At 35.8% G+C, this 22,848-nt stretch overlaps 1 pseudogene; it reads right to left on the bottom strand.

The window, feature by feature from the left end:
* The window catches only part of LOC100471552, a 47,019-nt pseudogene extending 24,475 nt beyond the window's left edge, over positions 1 to 22,544 (bottom strand).
* Positions 22,545 to 22,848: the final 304 nt, after the last annotated feature.

Below are 22,848 nucleotides of genomic sequence, written 5' to 3'. Positions count from 1 at the left end.
GATAAGGATCCTGGTCTCTGGTGTGTTTGGAGATGGAATTTTTAAAAAAATGAGTCCATGGCCCATATCTGAGTCTGTCTTTTTTAGCTCAAAAATTATTTACAGCTCACCAGGCGCTCTTACAAGAACTGTAAGAATAATGAATCATTTGAGCCTCTTAATACCTTCCAATAATAGTGTCCTCAATTGATAAATGAGAAACCTAGGCAGAGAGAGGTAGGGTAAGTAGGTAACTCTCCCTGAGTCACTCTGCTAAGTGGCAGAGCTGGAATATGAATCTATATAGTCCGTCTCTCTGGTTTGTCCATTTACAGTCTATGCTGATGAATCAGTTCATTTTACAAACAGAACAATGATGTTAACTGCATGATAGAAAATGAACGTAAGTTAGCCAGGACATTTCCTCAGTCAGTGTATTTTTTGTTGCAAGTACCGGAAATCCACATTTACCAGAAAAAACAAGGAGAGAAATGTGTTCAAGGGTCTAACGAAATTTATCTGGTCCCACAGCACAATTTCCAGTCAAGTCCCATGAGACACTAATCCTATGCTTTTCCTTTCCTTCTAGTATAACCTGGTTTCTCACACCTGGTTCTCTTGGTTTCAGCTTCATTTAATTCTTATTGTAAAACAAAAACAGAAAACTCCTCCATAGGGACTTTAATTGTGATTTCCCAATTAGTCGTATCTCCAAGTCTGTTTGCTGTAATTATTCAGGTAGCGTATTTTGTGTTAAGATTTTCACAGCTCTTGTGCTCTTAGAGTTATCACAACAACAACAAAAACGACAGCTAGATTCTTCGTAGCCGGCTCTCCATGGTCAAGTTGGCACTGTGACCGCAGCTTCCATCCCTGCCTGGACACTGTTTCTGTGTAGTGTTTAGTTAGAGATGTCCAGTGATGGGAATTGCCTTGAGATTCGTGAAACAGAAGTGAGACAGTAAATATTGGGAGGTCATGAGTGATTTCCTAGAGGCTTCATTCGTTTGTCGACTTTGCTGTTTACTTCACAGACTCCCATGTGGCAAATGCAGGAACTTGTGGGCCCCCTCCCCTAGCTTCCAGCCCGCCGTTGTGGTGAACACCGCAGATTTCTCCCACAAACTCCCTTTGTAACTTGCATTCCTGTGCTTCAGTCCAAGACCTACACGTGGGTTTATCTCACTTTGGGCAGCAATTACCACACCTTCAGAGACACCTTTCTTGAACTTCTCTCTCTAGTTTTTCTAACAGTCATGTAGGATCATGATTTCTTTTAAACTCTTTTTAATAAGTATACATAAACTTTTTTTTGAATAAACCCTTTTGCTGTACCTTTGTACCATCACAAGACATTTTTGTGTTTGTTTTCCATATACAGTATTTATTTGAAATCATGGGTCGATAAATCAGTTGAAAGTTACTGGCTATTCTTAGGACAGTGGCAATATGTTTAAGTTTTTTATTCATTTTTTCTTTATCTACAACACACATTTAATGGCTAAATACTTACATTACCATGTGTGCCTCTAATAATACCTCTGCTTGACTGTTTGGAAAAGTAGAGAATAATCAAATAACCCTATGAAAACTAATGCCAGTGTTCCCTAAAATTAATGCACACTGAGTAAACTCACATTATTAAGAAAAAATTGAAATTTTTCCATACTGGATTTAAAATCTCCCTTCATAGTCAGAAAAAGAAAAAAAATGAGGGCATGAAAATTTAGAATGCTCCCTGTTAAGGGAAACTCCATTCATTTTAACAGGCAGAGCCTGTAGACCTAATAAAACTTCATTAGGGGACCAATAAGGTCAGCTACACTTATCTTTTCCATCCTAAAATTTTTCCAGTAATAGAACTTTCAACTATTTCAAAGTTCAATAGAACTTTCAACTTTCAAATGCTATTTATATAAAGGAAAAAGATAAGCCAAAAAGGGAAGTCACTTACCTCCTAGTGATGATAATGAGAACAAAAGAAGAATGAGGAGACAAATCCTGGAGCCCAGTTTGTTGGCTGCCATTCTGGTTTCCTTTTTTCATCACTTTCATAAATAATCACATGCAGAAGAAATAAATACGAGGAAAAATAAAGTCATTCAAAAGAACTTGTATCAAAGAAAATAGATTTCATAATTTTCTTAGTGCATTACTATTTCCAATATTTAACCAAGTTTTCTAGCCTTATAAAAGAACTATAATGGTAAAACTAAACTCAAGATTTAAAAATGAGGACTGAGGGGCGCCTGGTTGGCTCTGTGGGTAGAGCATGTGACTCTTGATCTTGGGGTTGTGAATTCAAGCCCCATGTTGGGTGAGATTACTTAAAAACAAAATTAAAAAAAATTTTTTTTAAATGAACAATGTTTCATTTTGATACTTTACAGAATTTCTTTTTTTTTCATTATTTATTTATTTATTTGACAGAGATAGAGACAGCCAGCGAGAGAGGGAACACAAGCAGGGGGAGTGGGAGAGGAAGAAGCAGGCTCATAGTGTAGGAGCCTGATGTGGGGCTCGATCCCATAACGCCAGGATCACGCCCTGAGCCAAAGGCAGACATTTAACCGCTGTGCCACCCAGGCGCCCCTACAGAATTTCTAAGTGTATATATGGTAATAGTCACAGTACATCTTCATGATATATTGCTTTAACTCTAGAATCGGTCAAAAAGGTAATATTTACTCAACGATGATGGAAGATTGATTATAGGTATGTGCAAGCAAGGCTTCCAGGTTAGGATTTTTCAGAGAGATTTTGGGCAGGATTTTGAGGGCTGTACATCTGAAATTTGTAGGGCAGGCCAGCAGGCTAGAAACTCAGAGATTTCTGTTAGAGTCTTGAAACAGAATTCATTTTTTTTTTTTTTTTAGGAAATACTAATTTTTGCTCTCAGGATTCTTCAGCTGATTGGATGAGGCCCATTCACATTAAGGAGAGTAATCCTCTTAAATGTAACTGGATTGTAAATGTTAATCACTTAGATAAAATACCTTCACAGCAACATCTAGACTAATATTTGACCAAACAGCTGTGCCATAGCCTAGACAAATCAATGGATACAATCAACCATCACATAGACCCAACAAGAAAATTGTCAAAGACAATAAAGATAGTTCTATATGAGAAATAAATGATGGCTGTAAAATTAAGCTGACCCATAAAACATAACTCGGGGAAACTTTTAAGTATTAGAAGAAAGCTTTCTATATGGCTGTCAACCTTTCTATATGGCTGTCAACCTTTTATGTCTTAAATTTCAGTGAGGATAGATTATGGGTATGCAGCTGGGGCATCTCATGCTTAGGTCATTTAACTTCTCCATGCCTCAGTTTCCATACAGGTGAAATGGAGCTTATAATAGTGCATACCTCATAGGGATTTTATGAAGCTGAAATTGTGAAAAATATAGAAAGTACTTAGAAGAGCACGTACTCATAGTATGTATTATTATTGTCATTATTATTAGAAATAAAGTCTTTTTTATAAAAAAGTTACTTATGTAATGGCAGGCAGTCTCTTATTAATCATTTAGAGTAATTTCTAAATGCAAAAGTTGCTATTATAATTTTGAAACTATCACTACTACTGGAAATGATAGTTTTAAGATAATGAAAAATGAAAAAAAGAAAATGAGGAAAGATAAGCATTTCACTAAACATGACAAAATAGTTGTATTCAGTATGATGTTCAGCCAGAAATTTCAAAATTTAAGATAGATATTGGACAATTTAAATTGAAGAAGGGCTAGAAAACAAAAGGCAAAAAGACCTATAATATCGGACCCATTTCCATAATTTTCCAAGGGTCACAATGTCTCTGAAACTGCTTCTAAAACAACTGAAGGTATTAATATTTAGGTCTGAAAATACCAAAAGAAAACTTTTGTTACTCCAAGGGAAGCTTTCTACTGACAGAAGTTTCTGGAGAGCCACAGTTTACCAGATTACAGCAGGGCAACACAATAGTTTCTACCTTACCTTCTCACATTGCTTTCTTAATCGCCATTGCTCACTCAAGCACGCATATACGTATAAAAAGTTGTCCTTGAACATTTTCTATTTTATGAACACGGACGTGGTAATGTGTGGATAATATCTCTTGAGGCTTAGATAAGATACATGACACTGGTAGTTAAAAATATGATATGTTAGATAAACTTTATAATGCAAAACTTGAGGTAAGGGAACTCCTATTATTTTAAGTAATCTCATGGATTTTAAACGTTATATAATAGAGACTGAGAACCATATCATGGTAATGTGAAATGTAAACTTTTCATATTATCATGATATAAAATGGTATCATTAAATTTAAACATTACTTTCACTCTTTGGAAATAATATTTAAATAGCACTATGATTATTTTACTCATAAAACTAGATGTCATCACAGATATAGGTTAAAGTTATAAGTTATTTTATAGCTACCACTCTGAGTAAAAAGGAAGAGTTTATTGAATGGAATAAAATTCAGCTTAATTTTAACATAAAACAGAATTTGTGTTATAAATGTAAAAATGCCGGGTATTTTTATTATATATATTGATTTTGTATGTTTCTATTGTACTTTTAAGTTATGATATTGTTTTTTATTTGTAAATTCAAATTACCAGGTGCATATTTAAATATGTGTATGGAAACACATATAGACATAAAACTTCAGAGTTCTAAATATCATAAATGCCACCACCTCCATTTTGCAATGAAACCAAGACCCTGTATTCTGTCTCAGAATACCTGTTTCCAAGCAACAGTCCCCCTTCCTCATTGGACTCCAAGGAAATGCATTCAGCCGGTACTGGTTAAGCGCTCAGTATATGCTAGGTATTGCTCCAGAACAAGAGAATACACAAATGAAAGAACCCTAGACTTAAAAGAGTTTAAATTTTATTTTATTTTTTTTTTTTTAAGATTTTATTTATTTATTTGACAGAGATAGAGACAGCCAGCGAGAGAGGGAACACAAGCAGGGGGAGTGGGAGAGGAAGAAGCAGGCTCACAGCAGAGGAGCCTGATGTGGGGCTCGATCCCATAACGCCGGGATCACGCCCTGAGCCGAAGGCAGACGCTTAACCGCTGTGCCACCCAGGCGCCCCAAGAGTTTAAATTTTAAAAAGAACAGGGGCGTGTGGTTGACTCAGTCGGTTAAGCGCCTGCCTTCGGCTCCGGTCATGTTCCCAGAGTCCGCAATCAAGCCTCGGGTTGGGCTCCCTGCTCAGTGGAGAGTCTGCTTCTCCCTCTCTCTCTGCCCCGCCGCCTGCTCCATTTCTCTCTGTCTGGATCACTCGGTCTCTCTTTCTCAAATGAATAAATAAAATCTTCAAAAAAATTTTAAAAGGAACAGATTTTGACACGTATATAAACAAGCATGACAGATTATCCTAAGTGTCTTATTAAAAGTGTGCAGCCACTGACTGTGAAGTTTTCGGTGAGAGCTGAATGAGGTCGGGAGCAGGTAGGTGTGAATCTCCGTCTGAGCTCTGCAAAGTTACATATAACAACACTGCGAATAAGCAGAAAAGTTGGAGCTCCGGGTTTGAGTTGACCAGGAGAGAACTGGAGAAGGAAGTATGTGAAGAGAGAGGTGAAATCACAGATGGCTTGTTTTTTGTTTTTGTTTTTTGTTTTGTTTTGTTAAAGTAATGGTGAATAAATAGTGCTCTAACTTTGTTTCTGATCTTAAAAAACTCAGTATTATTTCCCACTGCCAGTTGCAGCCAACTCAGGAGTCTACGTGATAGGGAAGAGTATTCTGTATTATTCCCTTGAAAAACTCCATCTTTAGGTAGTCATTTCCATCCCTACGTCAGCTGTGCCAACGCAAAGCATGCTCGTCTCTCAGTTAAATTACTAGAAACTTGCCAAGTAGATTTGGAGAGTCAGATTTGTCCGTCATCTGCTTGGCTTTTATTGCCTTACTTGGCTGCCCTGTATTCTTTCCTGGTACCTGGAAACTGCTCTAGCTTCAGTCACCTCATGATAAGACCTAGCCCATCCTCAGCCTGCTATCCAGGTTAGCAATAGACTTGGGTTTTATGAACTCTCCTGTTCTTTAGCCATTCTGTACTTCTGCTTTCAGAAGTAAACTAATCTTACAGATCTCTGTGTGAACTGTGTATATTTCTGCTTTCGGAAGTAAACTATTCTTAGAGATCCCAAAAATGTTGTAAGGACTTTTTAAAGATTTCATTTGTCAAGATTTTCTTTAGAATCTTTTAGTTACAAATAAGTTCAGAGAGATTTGTGACCTTTATACATCACATTGTTTTAACCCAGAAGAAATCATATTGTCATAATGAAAGTTATATTGCTAGTTTGTTTCCAAAAGGCAAAAAAAAAGCAAAACAAAACAACAAAACCACAAAAAAACAACAAAAAACAAAACAAAAAAAACCTTTAAAATAATGAGTCATCGCTGAAGTGTTTAAATCAAAACAGCTTAATCTAAACTTTGTTCCACTCCTTACGGTATACACAGCTAAGAAAAGTAAAGTGACCATGTTCTTGTCTTACAGGTCATGCTGTTACAGATAGCTGAGGAGTCTTACATTTCTAATGTGAACACATTGCTGATGTCAGTACAACAGTTTAAAGTGACCTGGACTACAAGCAGCTCTTCCAGTTTTAGTGTTAATGAGTTTACGTGAAGTTTTCCCAAGACACCAGCAATCGTTCCATGAGGAAGATGTAGGAATATTTTCATATACTTTACTCTCTACATGGTCATTTTGATGAACAGATTGAGAGAAATGTGCTTTTTTCCCCCCAAGTTAAAACCTTGTTTTCTAATATTTGCTACTTAATGTATCTTTTGGTGGTTAACCTTTAACAGATACGACACCCAGGTGTGGTTTTCCAATTTCATATGATTCTTACAGATTACACCTATTCCTCCAGAGTAGAAGTGGGATCATACAATATATAAATGTTGTACAGAGGTGAGATACTGGGAAGGTAGAAATTAAAGATGATAGGAGGTTTTATGTCTGAGTAAATGAGAATAGGAAATCTTCACTGGCAGAGAGTTCTGGTGTGCATATTGTAACAAGTACTGGGGGGGGGGTGTTGATGTCTCCAACTGTAACTGTGGCCAGGTAAATTTCTCCTTTCAGTTCTAGCTAATTTTGCTGTGTTTATTTTGAAGCTCTGATTAGTCCTTACAGATTAGAGTCTTCAAGTTTCTTGGAGAGCTGACCCTTTTATGACTGCATAACATCCCTTTTTAGGGGGGGTAAATTCCTTGTTCTGAAGTCTATTCTGTCTGAATTAATACAACAATTTTAGTTCTCCCTCCTTTGTTTAAGGGGGCTTACGTGTTGGATCTTTTCTGTCATTTTTCTTTTAACCAATTCATGCCTTTATTTTTATTTTTATTTTTTTTTAAAGATTTTATTTATTTATTCGACAGAGATAGAGACAGCCAGCGAGAGAAGGAACACAAGCAGGGGGAGTGGGAGAGGAAGAAGCAGGCTCACAGCAGAGGAGCCTGATGTGGGGCTCAATCCCACAACGCTAGGATCACGCCCTGAGCCGAAGGCAGACGCTTAACCGCTGTGCCACCCAGGCGCCCCATGCCTTTATTTTTAAAGTGACTTTCTTAGAGACAACCTACAGTTGGATATTGCTTTTTCATCTCACATGACAATCTCTATATTTCAATTGGTACTATATTGTTTGATATTATTATTGATAAGGTTGGATTAAAATATTTTGATAGCTGTTTCCCATTTTTTTTCTATCTGTTCTTTGTTTCTTTTTCCTTCTGCCATTTTTGGTTAATAAGATTTTTAAAAATTCAATTTTATCTACACTATTGTTTTAGCTTGTAAGTATTTTAAATATTGTTCTAGGGCTTGTGGCGTACATCTTTAAATAATAAGAATCTGTCTTCATAGTATTATGCCACTTCATATGTGACACTATGGACCTTAGTATATTCCCAGGGGCTCTTTCCATCCTTCAAACATTTTTTGTCACATATTTTATTTTTACATGTCCTACAGACACATAACACACTGCCACTCTCTTGCTTTAAATAATTTTCTTTTACAACAGTTATAATTAATGGAATATGTTTTATTTTTATTTCCTCCATTTCCATATTTTTGTGTGGATCCTCATTTCTGTCAAGTGTTATACTGCATCTCCCTGAAAGTCTCCTTTAACATTTCTTTCAGGGCAAATCTGTTGGCAATCAGTTCGCTCAATTTTTGTCTGAAAGTCTTTATTTCTCCTTCAGTTTTGAAGGATATTTCCCTGAGTTGCCAATAAACACTCCGGTACAGGGGTGAGAAAAGGCACAAGAGCAAGCGTCAGTTTTCCGTTTTTACGTGAAAGTTCTGGTTAGTGAACAATAATCATGTTGTGTTGAGCATCATTCATCCAAGGATTAGTAAATATTGTCTCAGCAAATTAAAGTGGTCGAGTTAATGAGAATTAGCTACTTTTAATGACTTGATCTTTGGTGTAAGCAGCCCATGTAAACCTAAAACCGCATCTCTTATGTGAACGATCTTGGAGCAAAGGGAGCGGGGAAGGGTAGGAGAGATGCTGAATGAGAACTGATTCCTGGTCCTGGGAGACTGCTGTGGTACTCCGGCCTGCCTGATTTCGTAATATGTTTATTAAGCTACGGCTGAGCTCTTTGGCTCCTGCCTCTGCCTGAACAACCGAAGATGGGAACCTATGAGTGATGAAGCCACGCTCCAGAGGGGCCAATGTCCAGTGCCAGATACAGTCGTTAGGAAATTAAATACTCGTCCTGGTTTTAAGAATGGGAATTTAGAGGGACAAACAATGGGCACCACTATTCTAAGTCGTCTAAGAATAAGCATTTTGCGGGGGCGGGAAGAAAGTGTTGATTGATCATTTTCCACGTGTGAAGTTTAAGGAAAATTGGAATAAGGTCTGTTACCTTGTCTGAAATTACTGTAGCCAGTTCAGGGGACCAATGGGGGAAAACCAAACTTATAAAGAATTCTAAAGCCCATATTTACCTACTTAACAAGTTCATATGCAACAACAAAACAACTTTTTATTCCTCCATGAGCAATGTGAGTGAGGTCATAAATGTTAACATATTGTTAGCAGATTTCCTGTATCTATGATTATTAGTTTAGTCCTAAGTAGTTTACTCCAAGATTTTAAAAAGTCAGGTAACTGCCCTTTTGCCACTGGAAGAACAGCAGCTTACAGGGATACAGAAAATGGAATTCGGTAGCTAAGTTTGAAACATGAGACAAGTAAAACAGCAGAACACAAGTGTGTGTGTGTGTGTGTGTGTGTGTGTGTACGTACGTGTACGCACATGTGTGTGCATGATTTTAGAGGATTTTAAAGAAAACCAAAAGTTGTGATGCCCTGGACTTCTGTACAGCCCTAAAGTCTCTCAGTACACAAAGTACCAGGGAAACCTACCTGTGCCACACTTCCTCATGGTGTCACGTTGCTACAACCACTCTCTCTCCAGGTCCTTGTTCTCCAGAGCTGTGCTCTCTGGGTGATTGACAGTCTGTCTCTTCCCTCACACCTTGCCTTCCTCTCTCTGCCTTTGGCTCCGGCTGTCCTGCTGACTAGGCAGACAACCCTCTCAGGTGGTTGAATCTTCCTGCTTCGCTCAAAGAAACACAAACAAAGCCAGATGTTGTAACTGTGAACTTTCTATTTAGACACAGTTTGTCAGTTCTTGTGAAAGCACTTTCTGTCAAAAGTCTGTCATGGAATTTTATAGGAAAGAACAGAAATTTTCTAAAAAACACAAAATGCAGCTTTGAATAATTAAAGGCAGACTCAAAGGGGTGAACTAAAGTGACCATAGTAATGAGAGGACTGTTATAATAATAATGTATTTGCTTCTCTTGTTACTATCTTAGAAGATTGCAGCTTATGGTAATTAAGTTAACTGTCCTCATTTATGCATTTATAAAAGAGCAGAACCAAAATTTGGTTCCTTCAGGAACATCAAACCTATGTCCTTTCCTCTACAAAGCATGCTTTAGTCAGTGCTAGAGAATGGTGGCGGCTTTTCCAGACTGCAAAAGTTCCGGAGTATCTTGGCCATCTAGAAAACATATTCAGGGAAAAAAAACCCTTGATGTGAAAAATCATAAATATATTGTTAAATTTAGTATATGGAATATATATCACCAGTTTAAATATTGTGGAGAATAATTTTTAAAAATAAGTCTGGAAGTGGGTGGGGGATGGGTGAAATAGGTAAAGGGGAGAAACAATAAATCGGACTGAGAAAGACAAATACCACATGGTTTCATTCATGTGAAATCTAAAAGAGAAAATAAATGAATAAACAACAACAAAATCAGACCTATAAATAGAGAACAAACTGATGGTTGCCTGAGGGGAAAGGAGTAGAGGGGGAGGTCAAAATGGGTGAGGGAAGTGGGAGAGAGTTTCCAGTTATGGAATGAATAAGTCAAAGGAATAAAGGGCATAGCATGAGGAAGATAGCGATACTGTCATGACCTTGTTTGGTGACAGGTGGGGCATAGCGCAACCTGTAGAGAGGTTGAATCACTGTCTTACACAGGAAAGTAATGTAACATTTTGTATCAACTTAACAAAAATTTTTAAAAATATTTTCAAAATAAGAGAAAGCTGAAATTATTATATTTAAATGTGTCAGTCTTTTATTTTGGAAATGTAGAGTGGGCTTTGTCCATAGTTAGAAAATAACACTTTCTCTTCCATGAAATATACCAATGAATGCTAAGGAGAAAATAAAATCACATGATTATATTCATAGATGCTGGAAAGTTTTTGGAAAAAATTCAGTATTCTTGATTTTAAAAAATCCATCAACTATATGTAGATATTTACTTACCTATATCACATAATTTTTAATGTGGAAAATCTGTCATTTACTTCATTTTTTTCTTTCAAAACTAGAACATTTACTTCAAAAAATTGTCATTCACTTTAAGAAAAATACCCTCTATCTCTCTGTCAAAAATACTAACAATTCAACTGGAAGTATTAACATTTAATTAAACGCAGAAGTAAAATGAAGGATTAAAAATGGGAAGAAATAGAAAAAAATTGCCAATGACATAATCGTTTATGTAAAAAAACTCTATAGAGGGTGAGAGATTTATCTTAAAAACAGTGCAAAGAATAGTTCAGTGGCATAAAAATTTATAGGGAGCAGTTGATTTCATATTTACTACCAGCCTGATAGAAAATACCACAAGATGGTAAGACATTTTTACAACAGCAAAACAAAGTTATATTACATGGAATAAACTAACAACATGTATGCCCTATGTAAGAAAATATAAAATTGGATGTAAAGGGAAGAGCATACCAAGATGTCATATAAGGTTACTCAACATTATTAAGACATCATTTGTCCTTGGTTTAATTCATAAATTTATATTACATCTGAAAAACTACCAAAGTAATTCAGTTAGTACTCTTCTCAGTAAGTGGTGCTTGGAACAAATAAATATCCATATAGAAAGAAAAATAAACTTTGTACCCTGCCTCACATCCAACACAATTCCATTTGTATTTTCTCAGTTCCTGTGCAATTGTTTTCATACATTTTATTTTTACATATATTGTAGAAAATGTACTATAATATTTGTTTTTATAGTCATATTTAAAAGAAATATAAATAAGAAACCTAAAATTTAACTATAAATTTAACCAAAATTTAACCATATAGAACCATAACCTTATGGGTAACATTTCCAGTGAATTCCATTCTTTTGCTAAGGTTACTGTTTCCATCTGGTATCATTTTTCCTCTGCATAAAGGATTTCTTATAATCTTTTTTGTAGTACAGATCTGTTAGAAATAAATTCTGTCAGCTTTTGTACATTTGAAAAAATTTCTGCTTTCATTTTTGAAATACATTTTTTTTCCTGAATGGAGAGTTACATGTTGATTTTTTTCTTTCAGTACTTTAGAGATTTTAATGGACTGTCTTCTCACTTGCATTGTTTCCAATGAGAAATATGCTATTTTTCTTAAATTTGTTCTGTATAAGTAACATGCCTTTTCGTTTCTGCCTGCTTTCAAGACCTTATCACTTTGGTTTGAGAAATTTGGTTACAATGTGTCTTGGTGTCATTTTCTTCATATTTCTTGAGTTTAGAATCCATTAAGTTTTTTGAATCTGTGAGGCTGTAGTTTGCATCAATTTTAAAAATGTTTTGATCACTGTTTCTTCAGATATTTTTTTGTTGCCTTTCGTTTCTTTCCTTGCTGCCTTAAAATTTTCTAAAATCCGTGAACTGGGAGTAGCAACTAACCTCATTGGTTTCCTATCTGTTAGGGTTTAGTGTCATTCGTTGCCTGTTGTCTGCTGTCCTGAAAACCACGATTGCATGTATTTTTATCTGGTTTTGTTGCTGTTGTTGGTAGGAGGGTAAATTTGTCTTCTCTTACATGATGGCCAGAAATAGAATCTCAAAGTTCTAAGGCATTCTCAAGAAAATGCAACTCATTTATTTTACCTATCATCTATGTAGAAAAGTTAGCTACTGTATATTTTTATTTCCCTTTATGATCAGAACTGTATTAATTGCTATTAATTACAGTTTTCCTAGTTATATTGATTTAGCATGTTATATATAGTTGATGTTACAGGAAAAGAAAATTGAAATATGAATATTCATTTTATACTAATACTTTGAAATACAGGAGATGTAAGAATTCTGAAATTTTTTCTTATTTAAATAAAAATTTCATGTGCACTTTAAATGAATGCTGGTGACAATTTCTAATAGTACTGATAAATTTAGGAAATACAGCTGATACATAGAAATGGACATTTTACCAGCAAAATACATATGTTTTCAAAATTAAGCCAACACAAATGGAACACAAAAATCAATCACCATATTTATGTGATATGCACTATTATAATTCTCAGCTCTTGCTCATTCAAATTAAGTCTGTAGTCCTCTCAGTTTTTCCAGTATTTAAACTGTCCCTGATGTGCTGGTGAAAATACATCTGGAGATCTTCAGACCCCTGCGCTTACTTGAAGATACACCTATCATGATTACTACTCGGATTCCAGAATGAAGTACTGTTTTCATCAGTTCCTTCAGCAGAAGCCCACTGGAATAGGTAGAAGAAACAATACTGTGCTATTACTCTATGCTTGCTGATTTTCAGTTTAAGCAAACAAGACCTACTGGCTGTATTTCTGTACGGAGAAGTAACACCAGATTAATCTAAGGAGTAGCAGCTAATTAGAAAATATAACCAATTTGATCTTACAAAATTTCTGATATTGTTTCACCACAAAGTATATTTTTAAATTGATTCCCTAATTACAGTAAGAGGATTTTTGTTAGTCTTGATAATTATAACATTGAGGGTTCACATGATTTCGGTTACAGTGCTTTAAAGTTTTGCATGTAATTAACTAATTTCATCTTCAGAAAACTCAAATTATTCTTATCTCCATTTTACGGGAGCACAGACTGGTTCTGAACCTTGTCATAGATCACACCTAGATGGGTGAAGCCAGGATTAAAAACCAGAAACTTGACATAGACCTGGAACTCTCTTTCTGCTACTGCCTTACCTCTTATGAATATAGACAAATTATTATTTTTTCTTGACAAGTCAGAGTCATCAGTAAAATTACTCTTATCCACTCCATATATCAAATTACTATATTTTCCTCACTCCAGAATTTGTATATTTTAATCCAGAAATCTCTCCTAAAATACCTCAAGCATCTGTACCTGGTTTTCAGCATCATCATGAATGAGCTTTATTATTTTCACCCCCCAGTATGATTTTCCTTATTTCTATATGCAGGTTGAAATGCTTTCAATAAGTGTCTATACTCACTATTTCTAATGTCTTCTTTCCATTTTTTACTTCTATTTTTATTTGAAAGAATCTTAAACTACCACAGAGTTGTAGTTGTAATACAAAAAACTTCCCCCCCACCCCCGGAACCATTTGATAGTAAGTAGCTGATACGATGCACGATCACGTCTGTGTAGTTTAATGTGTACTTCCTACGGACCAGGATATTTTTATGCATAACTGCAGCACAACCATGAAAGTCAGGAAGTTTGCCACGGTGCATTATTACCCTCTAAACTTCAGATCCCATTCAAGTTCTTACAGCAAAAGCACCTAATTCAGAACTGCAAGTACTACTGAGTGTGCATGCCTCTAGTTTTTTCCAGTCTGGATCAGTTGTTCAGTCTTTAATTTTTACAACCTAGGCACTTATCAATACGCAGAGCAGTTTTACAGAATGTTTTCAACTTGTGCTTGTGTGAGGTTTCTCATGGTTAGTTTCCAGTTGCATTCCTTTAAGTTGGTTTCTTCCACTGTGAAAGTGATACCCTTTTTTTTCAAATTTTTATTTAAATTCTAGTTAATTCACATACAGTGTAATATTTTCAGGTGTGGAGTTTAGTGATTCGTCACTTACACACAACACCCAGTGCTCGTCACGAGTGCCGTCCTTAATCCCCATCACTCATCTACGCTGTCCCCCAGCCCACCTCCCTCCATCATCCCTCAGTTTATTCTCGGTTGAGAGTCTCTTATGATTTGCTTCCCTCTCTTTTCTTTCCCTTTTATTCTCTTCCCATATGTTCATCTGTTTTGTTTCTTAAATTGCACATGAGTGAAATCGTATGGCATTTGTCTTTCTCTAATTTTGCTTTGCATAATACCCTCTAGCTCCATCCACATCATTGCAAATGGCATGATTTCATTCTTTTTGATGACTGAGTAATATTCCATTGTGTGTCTCTGTGTGTGTGTGCATGTGTGCATGCACGTGTGTACCACATCTTCTTTATCTGTTTATCAGTCCATGGACATTTGGGCTCTTTCCATGGTTTGGCTATTGTTGATAATGGTTATATAATCATCCGGGTTGTATGTACTCCTTCAAATCTGTATTTTTATATCCTTTGAATAAATACCTAGTAGTGCAATTGCTGGGTTATAGGGCAGTTCTATTTTTAACTTTCTGAGGAACCTCATACGGTTTTCCAGAGTGGCTGCCCCAGTTTGCATTCCCACTAACAGTGCAAGAGGATTCCCCTTCTCCACATCCTCGCCAATACCTGTTGTTTCTTGTGTTGTTAATTTTAGCCATTTTTTTTTGAAGGTTTTATTTATTTGACAGAGAGGGAACACAAGCTGGGGGAATGAGAGTGGGAGAAGCAGGCTTCCTGCTGAATGGGGGACCCAATGTGGGGCTCGATCCCAGGACCCTGGGATCATGACCTGAGCTGAAGGCAGACACTTAATGACTGAGCCACCCAGGCACCCCAGTTTTAGCCATTCTGACAGGTGCGAGGTGGTATCTCATTTTGGTTTTGATTTATATTTCCCTGATGATGAGTGATGTTATCTTTCATGTGTCTCTTAGCCATCTGGATGTCGTCTTTGGAGAAATGCCTGTTCATGTCTTCTGCCCTTTTCTTAGTGGATTATTTGTTTTTTGGGGTGTTGAGTTTGAAAAATTCTTTATAGATTTTGGATAATAACCCTTTCTCAGATATGTCATTTGCATATATCTTCTCCCATTCTGTAGGTTTCCTTTCAGTTTTGTTAATTGTTTCCTTCACTATGCGGAAGTTTTTTATCTTGATAAAAATAGTTCATTTTGCTTTTGTTTCCCTTGCCTCCCATGTGTCTAGTAAGAATTTGCTATGACTGAGGTCAAAGGTTGCTGCCTATGTTCTCCTGTAGGATTTTGATGGATTCCTGTCTCACATTCAGATGTTTCATCCATTTTGAGTTTATTTTTGTGTATGGTGTATGAAAGTGATCCAGTTTTATTCTTCTGCATGTTGCTATCCAGTTTTCCCAACACCATTTGTTGAAGAGACTGTCTTTTTTCTATTGGATATTCTTTCCTGCTTTGTTGAAAATTAGTTGATCATATAATTGTGGGTCCATATCATCAAGGATGATATTAATTATGGGTTCTTCACATTTGGCCTTTATGATGCTGAGTTATGTTCCGTCTTCCACCCTGATCAGAATCTGCCACCCTGATAGCCATTGTAACTATCTTCCTACCAATATAGATACTTACCTTGTCAGGCCCCTCCTAATTATTTCAGGTTTGAATTGTTCAGGAAGGGAAGGGGAAGCATCTTGTTTTTTCTTAAATCCAAATCAGTAATGTTTCATTCACAGGATCCCACCAAACGTGCATTGCCGGAGGGACAAATGACTTTTATCTGTTAAGTCCAACTCTCAAAGTCCAGTCCTTTTCTAGTTTGACCTATTAGCAGCATTTGACCCAGTTAAACACTCTGTTCTCCCTTATACACATTCTGTAGTTGGCTTCCAGAATACCACACTCTTGTGTTTCTCTTCCTATTACTCCATTTCAGACTTATTCACTGGGTCTTCCTCCGTTTCCCTGACCTCTTCATGTTGAAGTGCCCTGTATTCAGACCTTGATACTATTCACATATTTGTATACTTCTTTGTTAATGTCATAAGCCTTATCACCCATATACAAATAACCCAGAAATTTCTATCTCTAGTCCAGATTTCTGTGGATCTCCGTGCATATATATTCAAGCGCCTATTCAGCATTTCTAATTACATGTCTAATAGATCTTTGCAAGGTAACATGCCCCACATTGATATTCTAACTCAAAGTGGATTCTACTTGCAGACATTTTATACTCAATTGAGACAATTCCATGCATTCATTTGGAGGGGCTTAAAAACCTTGTACTCAAATTGTACTCTCTTTAGTGCCTAACACACCACATCCAATGTATAAAAAAATATTTCTGGTTCTACCTTCAGAATATAACAGAATCTGCACATTTTTTCCCATCTCCACTGCTACCACCCTGGTCCAAAGAGACCATCATCTCCCCTGATTTTCTGCAAAGACCTCCTAACTGGCCTCCTTGCTTTTAGAATTGCTTCAGTACAGTTGGTTCTTAACATACCAGAGCAATTCTTTCAAATCAGAAGCTAAACATTCTCTACTCAAAACCTGTAATAGTTCCCTCTTTAATTTAGAATAAATTCTTAAATATCTACTATGGCTTACAAGATCCTACACGATCTGGCTTCATTGGTCCTAGTCAGACCAGATTACTTAATGCTCCCTACTCAATTTGTTCCAGCTACCCAAGCCTCCTTGCTATCCCTAAAAACACCAGGCACGTGCTGCCCTTAGGGACTTTGAACTTGTGTTTTTTGCACTATGCACTTGTTCTTTGTCTGAAATACTGTTTCAGCAGACATTTTCATAGCTAACCACCTCACTTCCTATCAGTGGTCAAATGTCACCTTGTCAATAAAACTTGCTCTAATCAGATTAGCCTTCTTAAAATTTTAATCTGTTTATGGACATTGTAACCATTAATGTTATCCATCTACTTTCCCTTGCTCCCCTTTCATAAAAACATGTTCAATGGCATTCATCTCATTCTAGCATACTGTATAATTGTTTTATGTTGTTTTTGAAAATGTCCATATTGAAAATCTATATTTTGTGATGAGATACATAACTCTACATCATACCACTGCCTGGACTCCAGGGCAATTTCTTACTACTTCCATTTCTAATCTTATTTCCTAGCAATATTGCATAATACCTGATTTTCCAAACTTAACGATACCACATTGTGTTTCAATCTTATTTATCTTTACAATTTTTCTAAGGCCCAAACTTTTGCATGGAGCCCTCCGTTACATTTCTTCTCCCAGGTACGTTACTTGGCACAAACTAATCTACATAAATTAATCAGTTGGCACAAATTAATTAAGCTGCACAAATTCCGAAGTTTGGTTATTCATCCATTCTTGCCCGTGAAATGCTGTTTTCTAGTTAGTTGTTCAAATATCTGTTGCTTATATTAAAAAGTACATTAATTATTCATACATTTATCTTTCTTTTTTCCCTCTAATGCATGCTAGACATTTTAGTAGGAATCAGCACGGGGAGTGAATTTAGCTCAATATTCAGATCCAGTTCTTGTTTTCACTTGCTAAATTTATTAGAGATAACTATGATCTTGTGAAACTTTGGAACAGTTTTATTAAAAATAAAAAAATTGTACTTGCATAGCTACATTTGTATTATGGACATGGATATAAATAAGCCCCTAAGTGAAAATACTTAGGGGTTTGTATATTTGCTGTGTCAGGTAGTATTGGCCATTTTCATTGACTGATACCTGAGCTTTGCCTTTTAAAAAGAAAAAAAAATTATTTATTTGAGAGAGAGATTGAGAGAATGAATGGGGAGAGGGGCAGAGGGAGAAACAGATTCATTGTGGAGCAGGGAGCCTGATGCAGGACTTGATCCCAGGACCCTGGGATCATGACCTGAACCAAAGGCATATACTAAACCAACCAAGCCCCCCAGGTGCCCGAGTTTTGCCTTTTTGATAAAAAAGTAATCAAAGGCTAAAATATTTACCCTAACATAGTAAGTTAATTAATGATAATTGCAGGATGTATAATAAAAAGATATGAAGATTCTCTTCACGGTTCCTCATTCAAAGATAAAACTCATTCATTCATTATCACATGATTATTTAACAACTTCTATCCACCACACACAGTTCCAGAGGCTGGTAATATATTAAAAAATAAATAACTGTGGCATTCATGTTCTTTATGGTGTATTCTAGAGTATTGAGGATAAAAGTCATTGTATCTTTATGAACTAAAAAATTTACCAGTGTAACGAAGATGCACTTCCAAAGTATCAGAGCAGATTATATGAAAAAGGTTTGAGCAAATGATTAAAGATAGCTCACTCCTGACTTTGATACTCTGTCAATACAGGTTGGTTTTAGTTTTCCTCCTATAATATGATCCATGTAATTGGGCATAAAGAGAGATGTACCATTATACTCTTGTATTCATCTTTACAGTTTTCTTGTCATGCTTAGTTTGATTGGAAGAAATAGGGAATAATTTTTCATTTATTTTCTGTTATCCTTACCCTGAGGGGGCCCACCTAGTTTATGAAAATAAGACTGTGCTCTTTTTCAACTTCTGTTTGCATGGACATTTCACATTGCTACCACAAATCATTCCAGGATAAGATACGGTTTCCATTACTTCACAGGTTTTGCTTATAATTTATGAAGTAGGCAGGATTTTGTTTGATTTCCCTAAGCTTCACTGAACCTGTAAGTTTGAGAACAAAATTTATTTTGACCGGAAAGCTGAATAAACACAATTTTACAGTTTTAACAGGAAACATTTATCAAATCCATCAAGTTAAAGTAGTGGGATAATTCAACAGAATATTTATGTGTTTTCCTCTTTCTTTTAATATTAAATGTGTCAATATTTCACAGTATGGATTAGGCTACAGACACAAGACTACACATAATAAAATGTGATTATACATCGATTCTAAGATACTCACATTTGTTTTAATCTGTGCTACTTGTTAAGTATGTTTATGTTCCTAATCTCCATTGAATTTACTTGGCAAATTTGATTTTGCCGTGTGTTCTTGAATATTATAGTTTATAGATTGATCAAATAGACCAAAGAACTAATTTAAGAGATTGAAATTTAGGGAAAGTTCTGTAAGCACTTGATTGTTCTAGAGTTAAAATTTTAATGTTTTCAGGGAATGTTTTTGTGACTTCAGATCTGTTTTGAAACTCATTTATATACAATTCTCAAAACATGTACCATTCAAATAGAGTATGCTCTGATAATATGGTGAAAAAATATTGCAAATAGATTTCAGTCAACTCTTACAATGTAGAGTAGGTCGTAATTCTTACCCTGTAACCTAAGTTCCTTTGACATGAGTGAAATGTAATAGCTGTTTTTTCTGATAAGGCAGAAACACATGGTAATACATTAAACAATTTGAGTATTTGCTCTTTATTTTTCTTTTTTAAAAAATTTTTGTATTCTGTCCAAAGTGAATTGATTTTTGGACACTAGATAAGGTTTGTTTTAGGTGAAATGATTAACATATTCAGAAACTGAGAAAATCATCTCGGATTTATAATTATATTTAGCATCCATAAAAGCAAATTTTAGGAGAAGCAATGAGGTGTTAGTTTAGGACACTATATAGATCCAGTGGCATTGGAAAGAAGAACAAGGATTATGTAAATTTAAGCCAAGTTGAAGAAGTAGGATAGGGGATGTACATGGAATTAGCTGGATTTGATGTAGATACCAGAATATTGGTCAGGACATGGTCAAGAGTATGGAAACCTAGCAATAGGTGACATTAGTCATAGATTCACCTTTTTTCCCATTAATCACATAGTACTTCCTATATGCTAAATATTCTTCTAGGAACTGGTGCACTGAGGTGAAAGGCACCACTAAGACTGGCTATCAAGAAAATTACCTTTTACTGCCTGGGGGAGCTTTCACATCCTAGAAGAGGATAATAACCATGGTGCATGTCAAAATTTGACCATATCAAGCATCATGGTAAAAATAAAGTTAGACACTAGTGATGAATGCTCACATAATGGCTTGCATTTTAAAAATGAAAATAGAATGAACAAGTGAAAAAAATGTCTTTTTTGGGGGTATGTTTATTAAATACATAAATTTCCTTTCTATTGGCTTGGGGGGAAAAAGCTTAGTTCATATTTTTATTCCTCCTTTATCTCCTGGGAAGTCCAAATTAACAGCTTCTATTGATCCTCTCTCTTTAATATCATTATATTCTGTTCAGTTTTTCCAATTAAATGCAACGACGTAGTCTTCCTGCCTCCAGTTTTGTCCGTTTCAGTTGATTGTAAAACTTGAAGCCAGGCGCCTTCAAACGCACATGTTTGATCTGAAAAGACAAGTCACACACTTGGAGAAAATTTTGGCTAAGGACATATATGAAAAAGGATTTGCACCTGGAATATAGAAGATTCTCTAAAAACTCAATAATAGGAAAAGGAAATAGCCCAATACAATATGCAAAAGGTATGAAGACACTCCAGCAAAACTGTATACGGATGACATATAGTAACATCTACATTAATAATGCTAATAATATTGACACTGTATATGAAAGGAAGATAATAACAAAATATAGATGCTCGATACCATTCGTCATTAAGAAAATGCAGATTAAAACCACAATAAAATACCTCTACATACCTATTAGAATACCTAAAATCAAAAAGACATTCAAATAGCATAGATCCAGCACTCCTCGAACTCTGCTATATTTGCTGGTGTGGATGCTGAATGGCATGGCCACTTTGTAGAGTATTTTGGTAGGTGCTACTAAATGTATAATTGACATATGACCCAGCAGTCCCAATCTTATATATTTAATCAAGAGACATGAAAACTTAGGTTCACACACACGTTTATAGTTATATCCATTATATCACAAAGACTAGAAACAAGCTAGTGCCTTTCACTGGTGGTGTATCAATACAATGGAGTGTTAACTGCAGAAAAACAGACTACTGGTAAACGGCAGTACGGATGAATTTCGAATGTGTCAGTCTGAGCGAAAGCGGCCTGATTAAATAGGCTACACAGTGTGTGAGTCCGTTAATAAGATATATTGGAAAAGCCAAAATTATAGCTATAGAAAATGGATCTTTGGGTACCAAGACCTGGGGATGGAGGAGAGGATGAGGGACTTCTTTGGGGGATGAAATTCTTCTGCATTGTGACTGGTGGTATGTCTGACTCTATCCATTTGTCCAAACTCATACAACTGTACAGTAAAAGTAAAAGGTGGTGTAATGGAAATTATATCTCAATAAACTCGACTCTTAAATAATGCAGTTATTCTACTCATTAAAATCCTAAAAGAGTCTATGTTGTCTACGTTGCCCAAAGAATGAAATCCACATTCTACCATATAACATATGTCTTTTATAATTTACTCTGATTAGCTTATCTAAGCTCCCCTTCTTGATTTGTTAACCAAATCTCACATTCAGTTAAACTCAAAAAGCAAGTTTCCACACCAAGTGTTCACTTTCTACTTTTTATGTGAGCCATGTGTTTTAAATTTATATGCTACTACTCTGATGTGCAGAACTGCAATTTTCTTACTTTTTTTTTCTATAATTGCAATCAACTCGCTCCTAAACTCTCATTTCCACTCAGCAGAGGAAAACAGAATCTGGCCTCTTTAAGGAAACCCTATGCCATTCAAGTTAAAACAGTCTCATAAGGTTAATTTTTCAATCAGTATTGCATTTAAACTTAGTCAATTTAAAATTTAAACTTACTACCAGAGATATTGTCCCCTCTGAATAATCGTTCCTTTTATCCCTCTCTCTGAGCTGCAGGGAAAATGTTTATAACCTTGTGGCATTAGAAGGGCATATATAGAGTCCTGAAATGTCACCAAGGCCAATGGTGGCCTCTCCAATGTATCCTGATGGATTTTTTTAGTCTTTGGTTCATCTTCTGCCCCCGCATCTGTTGTTGCTGTGGCTGGCTGTGACTGTTGAGAATAGGCATATATTACCATTGTCTTGTCCTTGGTATTTGCTATGACATCCAGTTGTAAGGTCCACAAACCGTCTGTCCTCCTTGTCCAGACTGCAGGCATCTTCTGGGTAATTAAACAACATAATCAGTGAACGAAACCACTGAGTCATGACTTACAGAGAAAAGCGTAAGTTCAGTCTTCTGCACATTGAATTTTACCATTTGAGTGAAGCTTTAGAATAAAGAACCCATTTTAACTTTTGAATGCCTGGGTCTTATAATCTAAAAATCTAGTTTTTAAAAGTTTCTTGAATTTCTAAGAAAAGAAAAAAAAAGGCCCATTCTTATTATAATCCTAGAAAAAACCTAATCTTTCCCAATAAAATAACTGCTTCTGGATGAGAAAAAGCAGGAAACAAAGAAATAAAAAACAAGTAAATAATTATTTTGCCGTATATTCTGCACCATGTGTCT

This window comes from Ailuropoda melanoleuca, chromosome 1 (assembly GCF_002007445.2).
Source record: "Ailuropoda melanoleuca isolate Jingjing chromosome 1, ASM200744v2, whole genome shotgun sequence".
Classification (NCBI taxonomy): Eukaryota; Metazoa; Chordata; class Mammalia; order Carnivora; family Ursidae; genus Ailuropoda; species Ailuropoda melanoleuca.
The sequence above is the reverse complement of the archived record's forward strand: the minus strand, read 5'-3'. Positions and strand labels throughout refer to the sequence as shown.